Here is a 15,798-nt window from a genome sequence, read left to right on the forward strand (position 1 = left end):
ATTCGGAAAGAAAGAAAAACTTGTTGAAAGTTATATCAAAAAAGAAACAGCGGTTTCACAAGAAAAGCCTTCTCTCACTGACCACTACTTCTTAGACCGAGGACATGTTGCCATCTCGCGGCAAAAAGAAGAAGAAATCATTATACATGATAGCAAATCTGTCACAATCACAGAACAAACTCTAAAGTAGCTGGAAAAGTAGAAAGATAAACCTGAAAAAGAAGGAAAAGGAGTGTTTGCATATTCGGTAAGAAAGAAAATCCTGTTCAAAGTTATATAAAAAAAAAAAACAGCGGTTTCACAAGAAAAACCTACTTTCACTGACCACTATTCCTTAGACCGAGGAGGTGTTGCCATCTCGCGGCAAAAAGACGAGCCAAAACTGTCATTCGTAACAACCTTACCTAATATTTGATTTGAGTGCACTGTGGTAGTTTTATCCACGACATTCATCTTTGTATATAAATTCGAAAACGGTATTAAGGTTTATTGCTGTAAGGGAATTTCATCTATAAAGAAGTGAACGGAATCAATATGAGCAACACGCCTCTGGAGATGGCCGTCGCAAGTTAATTGTGTTACGTTTCAATCAGAATGGAAATAAATAAATTTGGCTTCCAATTTATCCATAAATGGGGTAGTTTTTTACGAAATATTTCACTATAATAGATATTAGAACTAAATTTTTTTCGAAGTTCAATTTATACTAATTCGAAACAATTAAAAATAACCTTCAACGACTTTAACATATCAATTTGATAAATTCCCACGATCATATTCAATTTTATTTTATATAAGACACAAATAATATTTGTAGCCCTTGTGGTATATCCTATGAAAGGGTTAGACACCACCCTTAGAATCTTAAATTAGAATGGGAAGGGAGATCAAGGGGCTATTATTTTAATTCGTGTTAAATCCTCTTTTAAATCGTACTTCATACGAAGGGGTAATTACCCCCTTACTTTTTTTTATTCAAAGGTTAAACCTGTTCCCAAAATATTGTTTCTACAACTGATAATTTGATAACGATCGTTTTTTGTGTTCATCTACAAATATATATAAAATAAACTAAGACAAGCGTACTAAATCTCTAGAAACAGAGTAGTTTCGTTAAGATCTAGGCGTTCGGGATCTGCTCGCTTCGCTACTCCGAGGAAAAGTTTCTTTAATAGTTCAATCCTTGATTTGGTTCGTATAAGTAACGATTAGGAGGGGGTCTCATGACACGATGTGGAAGGTAGAAGGACGTAGTTATGTTGGTTTTTCCTCAATTGTGCTATCAAGAATATCGGAGAGGATTATATACTATTAAAATATAATAAAGTTTATGAAAAAAAATTTACAAAATAAGGTAACTTGGAATTCCTTGGGTGAGGTATCGCTCAGTCAGGAATTGAAGGATTATTGTTTTATTGAGGAAGTTGTTCGGGGAAACAAAGCGACCGCATTTGATGAAAGTGCTTTTTCAACAAGACAACGCACCTTTTCCATCGCCTTGGTTAAAATTTTGATCAGATAAGGACATTATCGCATATTTTTAAAAGAAAGACTGCAAATATTTGGAAGGGTTAAAAATATTGTACGGACCTAATGGAAAACACGTCATTATTACGCAGGAAACTTTTCAAACAATCCTCGTATTTTATGAGGTTATATTTTTCTTATTTGTTGTAGAAAGAAGGTTCTGTCTTTTTTGTACCAATTTCTTCCGCTATTTTTAGCTGTCTTTCACTTCTATAGGTTATTTTTTCTGATTTTTCCCTTTTCGTTTTTCTCGTTTAGCTGGTATTTTTCCAAGAAATAAAAACCAATTTTGTTTTCTTGGTAATTTATCTATAGAAAGAAGAAATCATACCAGAAACAAATGAGGAGCAACGAGCAAATGACCGACTATTGGTATTTCAGGAAGTGACTGGTATGTTAAGAATTCGATTGCTAATCAAATGGGATGTGGCTAATGCACCAATATGAAGTTAACAAACGTATCAATATAATGTTGCTTTTTACCGTTGAAATACTAAATTCTAACCGGAGACTAATATGTACGAGGTCAGGTAAGAATCATTTTATATTTAACTCTAACTTTAGTCAAATAAATTATTCGTGGAGGTAATCAAAATAGATATTCACGTAGTTAGAAGCAAATCTCTTCTTCGGGTTTGAAAACATGAAATAGTCACTTGGAATGTAAGAATAGAGCAGATAAGAAAATAATTAACGAATTTTAGTCATTCATCCAATCGTGATAATAAATTGGCATAATATACAAATAAACGCTAGACAGTTAGACTGTTGACTGAAAAGTCGAAATTAATGTTAATAATAATAATTTTACGAAGGACCCAGTATAGGCCTAGACTTGGGCCGAGTTCGTACAACTCTGGGGCTAGATTGGAAGTCATTATTGGCCCAGACTTGGTGGGACTTTGGGATGATAACTGGGATGTCCCTCGCTTGGTTTACAAGCCTCGACCAGACCTGGTTACCTAGATAAACCCAAGACTGGTCTGCATCCCATTATTACTTTTAATGTCAAGATATCTATTATGGATAAGGTATTAGAACAAAACTTTATATAGTTATTCAGAGTTCTGCCAAGCCTGGCTGACGATAGGATGGACGAGGTCGAGTTACCCAAAGTTCAGCCCGTCTTAGATGACTATAAAATGGCCGAGGTCGGTTTAACCAGAGTTCAGCCTGTCTTGGGCGACTATAAAATGGCCGAGGTCGGTTTACCCAGAGTTCAGCCCGCCTTGAGTGACTATATGATGGCCGATATCGGTTTACCTAAAGTTCAACCTTTTCGCCAGTTTTAGTTTCTGTATTTTTCGCAAGTTTGGGTTTCTGCTATTTCTGCTTGCCTTTTAGTCTCTCTATTCTCCGTCTCGTCCAGATTCTTTCCTTCTAAAAGATCTCCAAAATATTGTCTCGATATAATCTTCGTTTATATCTTTTTTTGCATCTCAGGTTTACGGGTTTGTTAATTATAGGCCTTTGTCATCTTCTCTTCAAATTCTTGTTGTCACTTCTCTGACTACTCTTCCAACTTTTGTCTTTTCTATTTTTTGTAGTTTTGTACTAGTTGTTACAATGTATTTTTTAAATTTTTTTTTTATTATTAAGCATTTCTTGGTCTCTTTTAGAAACTTAATGATATATAATATTGGGATCTTATGAGTAGTCACTTCCCTTTGATAAAAATATTTAAAAAGCACAAATCTTCACGTACACAATAAAATAAATGCAATGGTTATGAAAACAATAAAATAACTGAATTGCTAATGATCTTTTATTTTTTTCCATCATACTATGTCATTATTGATAAATTTTGTTATAGTTATTTCCCGTTTAAAAGAAATTTTGTTCAAAATGATTTTAGGGCAGATATAACTAAATTAAAAGTACCCAAAATTTCCGACCTAAAGAAACAAGTCATTTTTTTCCATAATCATCCTTATTTGTAAACATGCAGTATATAAAGGGTGTTTCTAAATTCATGCGACAAAATTCAGGAGGTAATTACTCATATGAAATTAATACGCAAATTGTCGTTTTCAAAATCATATTTCGATAAAGACTTAAAGAAAAGTCAAATTTTATCTAACTTTTGAAAATTATTAACAAATAACCAATTCTAAAACAGAAGAGAGCTAAAATCAAGAAGATTTAGAAACATAACATATCAAAAGGCCTGAAAAATAAGATATTTTTATTTTTATCTTCAAGAAATTCAGTAATGCTAGAAACTTGAAATTGTGTATTTTCGAGCACTCGCAAATTCCATTTTTTGACTAAAATGAATATTTCCAGTATCTGTCAACAACTCAATTAATACTCGTATGACAACACGTCACCATTAAAAATGTCAAATGTCAATGTCAGATTTGACATATTCGCATCAGTGTTGCCATATCTCGAAACTTAAGTAGCAAAAGTCGTAGTGAACCGGATATCGAAAGGAAATGTCACAATTCAACACCTGAAGAAAAACAATGATCAGAAATGTGTTCGAAGGACTTCGAGTCATAAAACCAAATTAGTGAGGATGTCACATTATGTATACAGGGATGAAACAATCGATATTTGAAGGTTAAGACTATGGAAAAAATAAATCAAATTGGACGGTACGACTAAACAGGTTATTCTTTGAATTTTTTATAAAAAAGAAATTAACAACGGCAAAGAAAATTGTTTTTTTCTTTTCAATCTAATGCGACTTTCTCAAAAAATATCAATGGGAAAAAAATTGACACATCAGGTTTTTTTTGTGACATCAAGATATGTATTTTAATGAAAAGTACAAAAATTTATGGTTTCCTAGAAAATTTTGGACAACATTCAACTTTTCTTGTTTAATTCCCATACTTGTAGACCAATAAATATTCCCTCTCTAATTTTTGACTCGCCGAGTTTTGGAAACACCTTTTTCAGGTATAAGAATCCACTGCCACTGACTTAGCTCGCAATATATTTCATCAGGCCGAACTTTATATACAACGGTGGTAAAAGTAGATGTTCAAAGTTCACTGAAGGATCATTTTCAACATTTTTCTGTCCTGGAAAGTGATCCACGCTTGGGCCATACTTTCTTTGCAGCAATATTTTGTTTAAACAAGTTGTAGTCAAAGCAAATGACATTTGTTTTTGTACTAAATCATTTAAATCACTTTATCAGGTTGACTAAGCACAAATTCCGGACTAGAAACAGAATCCTGACTTTTTGCTTGATTTGGAAGCTTTGGTACAAGCAGTTTGGCACTATGGGTCTGTTGATCCAAGACAAGGTACTGGACGGTGTGTTTGAACTTGGACGTCTTTTGTTTGAATCAAACAATCACTTACATGATCTTTCGGTGGCGTCCAAATCATTGGTAGGTACACCAAAAGGCAAAGGTTTAGATTTTTGTTCAGCCCAATCTAATAGGAAGTCTAACACATATTCTACAAGATATATGTAGAACCCTGGATTATCTTGATGGCGGACAGGAAAAGGAAAATAGTCTAAATACCACTTTCTAATTAATGGCCTAAATTTTCGACGCTAAGATGTAAAAGTTGATTCTCCACACGCATAACAAAAACTGTCGGTGTTCTAGTAATACAAATGCTAAATCGCGAATTTTTTGCATTGCAACATGATATTTGTGTGCAGGAGCGTTGTTCTGCAAAAACAAAACACCTTTGGATAGCTTTTCTCATCTTTTCTCTTTAATTTTTCCCCGTAGTAATGCCGAAATTATTCCATGGCAATCCCAAAAAACTGACGCAAGAACTTTTCCAGCAGATTTTTGGACAAGAAACTTCTTAGGTCTTGGAGAACCAGAGTGTCGCCATTCCATCGATTGTTGCTGTGTTTTTGGATCGTAGAAATGTACCCAAGTCTCATTCATAGTAACAATCACCAAGGGTATTTAGAATATCTTAGTAAATCTGCTTACCTCTTAACCCTTTTAATTTATTGCGTAGCTCTGGTTCACTTTTTTGACGTCAAACTTTACACTGACACTTCGTTAACGCAATATTTTGTTTATACTTGGAACTGGTCTAGGCTAACTAGATATCAATACCCCCTCGTATAGTTGTCACAAAAAAAACTAGTTGTGACTGGAACAAAATGATATTTTTTTTCCAAGAATGAAATTATCGTATATATATTTAATTTTCGAGTGTATTATGGATTTTAAACGCCTTGTGTGTAGAATTACGCGTTGACTTATTAAATAGGAATTTTAAATGCCGTCTGTGAATGTGTGTCGCATTCCTAGCCGTTCGCGTCAAGAATTTGACCTAAAAATATTAAAAATAACTCCTAGTAGGTAGATCTGAACTCATATTCCAGAAATATATATACAGGGTGTCGCGGTGAAGGTCGACAGACGTCTCTAAACCGTCTAGGTCATGCCAAAATTATAGAAAGGAGTCTAGAAAATCAATTTATTTTTGATCTGCGGGAAATCACAATGTCACAAACGCCGTCATCAGTTTTGACTGATATCGATATTAAAATATATTCCCTGTACCTGATGATCCATCATAAAATATGGTTTCAGTAAGCGTATCATCGTCTTAAAGACAGATTTTATCATTGCTTGTTATATTTGAGAAACTTCTACTTAAAAATACGAAAAATTGTCCACCGCGTATATGATTGAACGAAGAGATGGAAAATTAAACTTAATGAAATTAAATCAGTTCATATTAACTTCACAAACAAAAGAAAAAGTTCTAATTCCAGTTAAAATAAATAATAAACTGATTCCACGTTCAAATCCAGTAAGCTAATGCTTTAAAAGCAGATCCTTAAACCTTTATGGACCTTTGGTATCCATCTATTGGGAAGCGCCAAAGCAAAAAACTTAACAATCACCATTAAAAATGTCAAATGTCAACAAACATCCAAAAATTCCAAAACGAAACACTGAATATAGTAAATATCCCTTGGTACATTCGCAATAGGGACCTGGAAATGGAAACTGTTGACCAGATCATCAAGAAATTAACCAAGAGTCATGAAGAAGTTTCCATCATTATGTAAATGTTGAGACTATCCCTTTGCTTGATAATACAGGGTTAGAAAGAAAACTTAACGAAGATCAAACCTTTCGAGTTAGTTTTTAGTGTGTGCACGTTTAGTGCAAACTTTAGTGCAATCGATTTTACAAAACCTAAAGAACTCCGATCAGCTCATTGGTCACTGTTGACCAGATTGTAATATCCTGAATGCTTTTAAGGGTATTTAAACACTGCCATCATCACACCATGAGCTTCACGAATGATCCGGAGTGCCTCTGGTGCATGAAAACTGCAGACCACGTTATCTATGAGTGCCCTGCATCAAATGGTTGAAGCCAAACCGCTTGATCGGCTATCTGAAGGTCTATGTACTCAACGGCCTTCCACACCGATGAACTATGAAGGGTATACGATTAAAAAAAATAAGAAAAGCTTCTGAAGTTGCGTTTAATTAACATAATTTCAAATATAGTAAGTTTAAAGAATAGTCGAAGCGAATTAAAAAGAATGTTCGTATTTTTTTTTGCTATCAACATCGACTAGGAAATAAAACGTTCTAAAATTGAAAGCAAATGCGTGTGAGTTCAACGACTCCGGCGTTAGAAATTAGTCAGGTAATAAAACGGCGTTACCGTGCTCAACAAAAAGTTGCCATATACCTTTTCGTTCCGTTCGGAGGTAGAAGTTGTTCTAGGAAACTCATCGGGTCTTTTACTTTTGCCCTCGTTCAAATGCATTGTATTTCTGAGAATTTATAAGCAGGTATAGTTCTGAAAAAAAAAAAAATATTCTACCACGGTCGATTTTGAAACCGTACGTGTTCTGATTACGTGTATATACACGGGGTCTCTAACTATATCGAACGGAAAGTATTCACCGATAGAAAATCGCCAATCGCATCAACAAAATTCAGTTGAAAATCGTAAATCCGGACTGAATCGTTCGTATCGTAATTTTTAACTTCTGTATTTGACACTAGATGGCGAAACCATACTTAACAACAACATGAAGAATATGTTTATAATAAAATTAAAACATTTTTTTTGGTAATTATTTTATAAATTTGTATTTGTGCGTTATTGAATTAAATTTTATTATATTTTATGCATATATGTTTAGATTATTATGTAATTCGATATTGATTTCTCGTTAACGCGATAGATGGCGCCACTATGAATGCATTCAAATGTTAGTATGATTTAAAATACGGAAAAATCTAAAATTCGGAAACAATATTTTCCAAGCGATTCCGGATTTACGATGTTTTTGTTATTATTATTTTCATTTTAGGTATTTTTGAATTAAAATTTCGTTTAAAAGTATAAAATTTTGACTTTATCCGAAGATGACATAGACAATTTGCGTGATTATATAAATCAATTGATCACCTACATCATCAATATCAAAACGATGAACTTTTAGTCTATTTTCTGAATACTGAGAGGTCTGTCCTATGTAAACAGCATCATTGATATATAATATCACGTCTTTTGTTTTTGGATGAGTAATATTTTGGTTTAATAAAATATTAGGACTTATACTAATATCATATTGAAATAATTCGATAATTGTTGTAAAATTTCTTGCAAATATGGTAAAGACAAATTTTTTGATGGTGATGTCTCATGTTGTAGTTTGGATACTGAGAATAAGTTTTTATTTTAGAAATGTTGACAATTTGGAGGGGGAGAAGGCCAATACGTAATCTACGACAACCATATAAATAGAACTTGAAGATTTATTAACTACGTCACGTAGAGCCGAATTAATTGGATTCCAATCGAGATATTTGAAGGTTCGTCTTGGAGGTGAAGTTGTGCGAGGTAATTGGTAGAATATTCGATTGAAAATTATCGTCAATTAAGTCAAAACAAGATGAAGAAATGATTAAATTACAATATGTTTGAGATATAACGCGCAGAACGGAGATTTCATTTTTTTGAACCGCATAGTATAACTTCCGTCACTGCTATTAGGAACCTTTCGACCGAAGAGAAAAATCCAATACAAAAAGCACTAACTAGAAAGAATATTGAACGAAAATGATCTGAAACCCAAAAATGGAACTTTGATAATGTCAGATCTGATAAATATCTGCATTTTAATGAAAATTTCAGACCAAGTCTAGTCTAAACAAGCCCAGACATTCCCAAATAGAAATCTTGTATCTAGGATTTATTCTAGTTGAAACTGGATTTAGAAGGGAAACTGTAGACAGTTTTAAGCCAAATTAAAGTCGGTACAGCCAATTCCGAACTCTATTTAGGAAGTGCGTTTTTTCCTAATTAATTCTGAAAAAAAAGGTTTATATCTTGATAAAATTGAATTAGGGACATATATTTCTTACTAAAGACAACTGGGAAACCAAAAATTAAATTTGGAAAAGTCGTTTATGGTCTATTATATTATTTTATTCCGTATATTATTTTTTTCTACGTTATATATAAAAATTCTGGCCGATCAATTTGGAGAACATAATTTTGAGTTCAAATGAATTAGGGTATGTTTTTTGTGACACAAATAAATTTAAAAATGCAAAAGTAAATTTGTGAAAACCACCTTTCAACAAACTGAGTCAGGAAAAGCTATTTTTCCACAAAATTAATTAAATAAAAGGTCCTTGAAAATAGATAAGCTCATCATTCAATTAATTTTCTGAATTTTTAAATACCCCGTATAATAAACGCTTCTTTATTTATGAAGGAATGCGTTAGGGTCGCTGTTCGCACCCTATATGTGATTTTCGAAAATCAGGTAGAACAGTCTAGAATTGGATTTAACTTTAAGAAAACGTTTCCTACAATACCTTCACGCGGTAGGTAGGACATGAAAAAAAAAAAAAAGAGATAAAATTGTATTGACGAATATTTATATTTTACGAACCACGTATTATTAATGAATAAGATAAAGGCGTAAGGTGGATAAGAGGAAACAAAAGAAACGACGCATTTGTCGGTGAATGAAGGATGAGTGTTTACAGTGCGTAATATTCAAGGACGAGGCCATCTCATCATCAGCCACAGAATCGAGGTCGTCACGATATACGCACGGTTAATAAAACGACCTTCTTTCAACTTCAATCGAATGTATATTACCGGTGACGTATATAAATTCATAAATAAAAAAAAGAAACCTTTCTGGATATTCTGCGAAATGGCTAGACAGTCGATTTGTACGGGGGAAAGAATCAACTTCGACTTTCTGAATGCATTCAATTATATTCAAACCGCGATTCAAATTATTCATAATTACATTGAAATTGCGATGAAAATTGTAGAAGAAAATGTATTATAATATAATTACACTGCAAATTTTTCACCAAAATTGTGGGCTTGTAGTAGTACGACAAAAACTAAATCCTTTCGTATGCCAGGCGCGGATCCAGGGGGGGTCATGACGCCTCCTAAATCCTGATTGATTAACTTGATATTTTGTCTTAAAGTCGAAGAGGAATTGAGATTTTAAGTAAAAATTTCGTAAAATTCGTCATTATGCTGTCAAAAACAACGTAATTAACTTATATTTTGTGGGTAAAAGGCTTAAAATTCCATGCCTTTGGGGGAGGACTCGTCCTAATACTAATAACCTCCCTTTTTTCAAGACCCTGGATCCGCCCTTGTCGTATGCAGTTTTTATTTAGAATTTTTCGTGCTTATTCAGTTTGTCCACGTAAGTTGGCGGCATATGGGAAACTTTTTTATTATTAATTTTACGAAAAAAAGTTATTCTTTATAAAAAGTTCTAAATGGTCCAAAACCTAGAATTCAATCATTAGATGTTAAATTTTTTCAGTCGTATACGAGGTTTGTCAAAAAATGTGATAGTACCTTTCTTTTTCACAATATCGAAAATTGTTATAAAGAAAAGATGTTTAGAATTAAAAATAGCTTCCAAATATCCAACATTGTTTATTTACATTAAAAAAATATTTTTTCTACATTTTCTCTGCGATTACGTTGGAAGTTTAAATAATCTAGGATGCGCTGGCATTTTTTAAAATTGATAATTAAAATGAGGCTTTGCGAACTGTCTAAATATCTAACATTCGAAAAAACGTCAAAATCGTATTTCAAAAAGTGCCACGGGATAAACACTTTGATAAAAATTAACGTCACTTTGTACCTAATTTAACAATGGAAATAACGAAGCTAAGTTTTACGGAAACCGATAATGTTAAGATTTTGAATAAAACAATCAGCTGAACTTAATCTGCGCATGTTTTCAATCAAGAAATATTGCGTCTTGCATTGCATTGCAAGTTGTATTGCATCAAGTCAAGCGGCCTTGAAAAAATTGCATACAAATCTATGTAAACAGTAAAGTAAACAAATTCCTAACCTCAAATTTTATCTAATACTTTGTACCTAGTTTAACAATGGAAATAACGAAGCTAAGTTTTACGAAAACCGATAATGTCAAGATGTTGTATGAAATAATCAGATAAACTTCATCTGCGCATGCTTTTGATTATGGTTTAATTGCGTCTTGCATTGCATTGCATCATGTCAAGCAGCCTCAAGTGAAATAAGCAAAAAAAGCGGGCAGTGAATAACTGGCAATAAAATCTGTGGCTATCTCGGTTTCGGAGCCTGATGGACAGAATTGCAACTTTTGCACGCAACAAAAGGCACTAAAACGAATAAGGTTTCAAGTGCGAGATTTTGGGAAATATTGCGTCTTGCATTGCACGTTGTCTTGCATCATGTCAAGCGTCAATTACGATGAAATTATTGACCTAATCTAATCATACTCTATACAAATTATCTCATTTCTAATGACTTTATAAAAAACTGTACGACATATTAATTATTCAAGGTCATTAAAGCTGTAAGGGTAAGATGATACCAATTTGTATTCTTCAAAATAGTTCGGAAAGGACGTTAATTTTTAGATACCCTGTATACACATATCGATCAAAATAACAATCAAATATTATTCATGGATATATGGGTATTTACGATTTTATTTTTTTCACAAATACAAATACCAGTAGTAATTATTATTTTACGTATTTATGTATGAATGGACGAATATCGTAAAATAATTTTTTCAGACGAAACGAAATTGAACATAAAAAACGGCAAATATGCTAGTTATGCGCAGTTAAACAAGAAGAGGATGTGGGGAAAGGGGTTATGTTTTGTTTGCTTCTCATAACGGTACACGCGCATTCCAAAGTCGAGACTCTCACGGTCTCCAATCCGGTATATGAATTTCAAAAATATTTAATGCGGTCATTCCACGACATTCACGATTTTGCGGATTACAACAGACTGTTTTTTTTGGTCAAAAAAAAAAGAACTTACCTTATTTAGGGAAACAATTTTCTTTTTTCTACGCATCCCGTCGGGATACTTTTTCCACGAGGAAAATCGATAAGACACTTGTTTTAAAATATGTTTTATATAAATCAAAATCATCTTAATGGATGTTGATATTTGTGAAATAAATAATTTTCAACGTGATTGCACTGAATTACAATATTCGTCATTATTCATCTGCCGCACACATTTTCAATCTACTATTTACGAAGTAAACAACTACGTGATACCGTATAGTCGTAAGTTACGTTCCCTTTACACACTTTCAAAACGACTAAAAGAAACGGCGGGACGATGTACGAGATGGCGCGTTTACAGTGTTGCCGGCACCGCTGACGCAGCGTCTATCGTCTACTTACTTTTTGGTACACACAGGAAATCGTCGTAATCATAATAACTATATAGTATTATTTCGTTTCATTCATATAAACTGTTGTATTAAAAACACCGTTTATATATATATATATATATATATATATATATATATATATATATATATATATATATATATATATATACAGTGTTTTCAATTTTGTTTTAATTAACGTACTCGGTGATGTTTGTTGTTGTCGGAGGTTAGGTTATGCGACAAAAATTTTAGCAATTACTTCTCAACTTGATTTTCCGATCAATATAACTTTGGTAATTATCTAAAAATCATCCCCTCTCCACCCTCTAACGACTTGGGTAATAAAAAGTGTACTGAATACAAAACCAATTTTAAATAATTACCATCTTGGTTAGGTTAGGTTAGATTTCATTGATTTATCATATGTAATGTCTAAAAGAATGGAAATAATATGTCTCTTCCGCCTTAAATTTACTATTTGAACCCCCAGAAACAATCCCAAATGCGTGAAAAATTTTATGTAACGATTTTTGCCTGTGTTATAGACATGTGATTGTTTGGTAATGTTTAATCAATTTTTTTCGCTCAATGCAGTTATGTAATTCGCATGCGAACGTTTTGAAAGACCCTGTATGAACAAAAAATACAGCTAGATAGTGAAAATAATATGTGAAAAATATATGAAATTAATTCAGTGGAATTATGAACCATTATAATTGTTAATTAACGTAATCATAAGTAATTATTATTTTATCATAGAAAAGTACATATTGGAAAATAGAAAATTCAATAACTATTTTTTTATGGTAAAATAGGTTAAAAAAGGATCAAGGGGCGTGGCGAGAGGAGGTGTTAGGGTGTTAAAAGAGCACGGAAAAATGTATTCTTGTGTAGAATCTAGCCTAACATAACCTAACCTAACCCAACTTAACATAACATAAACATAAACATAAACATAACCTAACCTAACATAAACATAACCTAACCTAACATAAACATAACCTAATCTAATCTAACCTAGCCTAACATAAACTAACTTAATTTAAAGACAACGACTGACAGCTAATTCCATCTTCCATATATTGTAATTACTAATCCCTCTAACATCCCCCACAACCCCAAGTTGAATTATCAACAGCATTAGGAATTTAGAAATTTAAATTTTTTGAACAACGATTATTTGGATAAACGGAATTTTTATTTTGTTGTGATTGTTTACTTAATTTCGAGCGTATTTCCAGTTCATATGTGAATCGAAAAAGAAAAATTATTTACTTTCTTAAAAGGAAAATTTACTTGATTTAATTTTTACAATCTATCTAAGTGAATATGCAAATTAAAATTAGTAATTAAAGGTATTTCACTGCAATTTTTCCCCTAAATTGTCCCAGATTTGCTGATATTGGGAAAAAATTCTAAATTGACTTATTTAAAGGTTTTACGTCCTGCATTTAAGGATTTTTAATTGAAGTAAAAAGTGAAAAATCAAAAACTCTGTATTATATCCAAACTCATCCAACCACATTTATTTACGCCCCAAAACAAATCCGTACCTCTATCAAAAGAAATAGTGAAGTCAAATTGTTTTTTCATTCTTCTTCTAACGCAGCGATCCTGAAAGTAGTCCAGCTGCACCCCTAGGGGTCAAAAAATAATGTTTACTCCCCGTATATAATACAGTAAACTTGTAATAAACCGTCAGTCCACGTGGACTCATCATCTCCACCGATGAAAACATCGAATCAGTTAACACAATATACTCCTGGTAGATACAGTTTGCGATAAACAGCGGCGTGGTTCGGTGAGATTTATTTAATTCATAGATTTCTTTCAATAAATAGAAATATGGGCGTTTTATAGACCATGGGCGAAGATTTAGATATACAAACACAGCAAGTTATTTTAAATATATTTGAATGTGTGAAGAAAGGAGAATATTGAGTAACCTGATAATGCAATCATAATAAGAATTGTTGAATTTTCCATTTTTCGAGTAGTCGCGAAAGGGGTCGCTGTGGATCATTCACAGAATCGAAAAACATGTAAAGAAAAACGGAAATCAATTGACAAAACTATATAAAGAGAACAGACATTAAAATACAAATACAAAATACAATTACACCAGTTTAGAAACGTAAGTTTTTTCAGCATGTGGTTTTAAACACAAAAAACTGAATCGTCAAGTATAATTCGATGGCGACAGGATTATTTGCGTCAGATTAAAGTTGTAATAGACGAATGGGGTACAAAAAGTGTTTAGTTCACGTCTGGTACCCTGTTTAAACCAAACTACCATTTTACTCGTCTATTTACGTTTTATAATTTAATATGTCTACAAATTTTCCATTTATAGTGAATTATGCGTATTCTGACATCAAAATATCTCGCCTTTTAAAACTTTTAGAATTCATCCTCGCACTAAATTTTGCTTCAAAAATCTATTTTATTACCTGAAAATACTGAGAATTGATGAAAGATGCGAATCGAGGAATTAAGTGGTGCTTAAATGACCTAAAGGAAACTGATTTAGTATACTGAAATAATAAATGTTGGGTAGGTTTTTTTTATAAGGATCCTTGAAAAGGAACGATTTCTTTCAAAAAATATAATGAAAAGTCACCGAAAATTTATAGACATTCGAGGATGAATTAAAAACAGCGTGTCTCAACATTGAAACAACTGCTAATCAAAAAAAAATTTAAGAAATAAAGAAAAATATAGTGTCATCTAAAAAGTCATTTTCGAATGATTTTTTTTACGCTATCACACAAATATTGGAAAAGTACTACGACCTAGACATAACTACATATATTATTCATCATGAAAAACATTAATTACCGATAAAACTTATTAAATTAACATTAACGACAATGATAAGATCGAATGTGAAAATACTAATCATGATACAGAAGATGCAGGAGATTCAAAGAAAGAAACTGAAATATTTGTGCAAATATCCGTACAGTTATTAAAATATGCAGATGCCAGGATCAACAGCAAAAAATATAAAAGCTTCAGAAGAATAAAGAAGATAAAGATAAAAAAAAACAAAAGAACCATCATAAAAATACGGAGTTTGTCTGAATAGTTTTCGGTTATTTTGGACGGTTAGTTTCTGTTTGATAATCTTGAGGCGATTGAGTATCGATCTGTCATTAAATAATCCGGTCAAATTAGAGCATTCCCTTGTATGGGAAAAAGGTTAAAAGTACCTAAACAAAAAATGAGTTTTTCGTGATTTTCAGCAAAACAAAAAGTTTTATCAAAAAAATATCTTAGATAAAAATTGTAGATCATAAAATTATCTACAAAAAACGTATGAATACTTTTTTTCAACGAGCTACCGTTTCTAAGATATAATGATTCGAAAAGTTGTAATCGTCAAAATTTGCTATAACATCATTTTGTTTTTAAAACCAGGAAAAGCTCAACATCAATCGGACGTAAATGAAAAAGGTAGAGAAGCTGCGTGGAGAAACTTTACAATAAAAATAACTTTCTTTATAGTAGCAAAATCCACATGCAACTGAAATTTTAGACGACTAGTAAGAGATCATAAAAGTGCAGTTTTTTATCGAATCGATTAAAAGTCGTTCACGCATCAATATCTAA

At 32.3% G+C, this 15,798-nt stretch overlaps 1 protein-coding gene across 4 annotated transcripts in view; it reads right to left on the reverse strand.

Annotated features, from left to right (window-relative positions):
- The window catches only part of LOC130902077 (serine/threonine-protein phosphatase 4 regulatory subunit 1-like), a 94,247-nt gene that overhangs the window by 36,616 nt on the left and 41,833 nt on the right, over positions 1-15,798 (reverse strand). The window contains exon 1 of one of the 4 annotated variants that reach the window (XM_057813889.1): positions 11,823-11,842. The exons of the other annotated variants lie outside the window; for them this stretch is intronic. The gene's annotated coding sequence lies outside the window, so the exon portion shown is untranslated. Of the gene's footprint in view, positions 1-11,822; positions 11,843-15,798 lie in introns of those variants that run through there. 4 annotated transcript variants of the gene reach the window in all.

Source organism: Diorhabda carinulata, chromosome X (genome assembly GCF_026250575.1).
Source record: "Diorhabda carinulata isolate Delta chromosome X, icDioCari1.1, whole genome shotgun sequence".
Taxonomy (NCBI): domain Eukaryota; kingdom Metazoa; phylum Arthropoda; class Insecta; order Coleoptera; family Chrysomelidae; genus Diorhabda; species Diorhabda carinulata.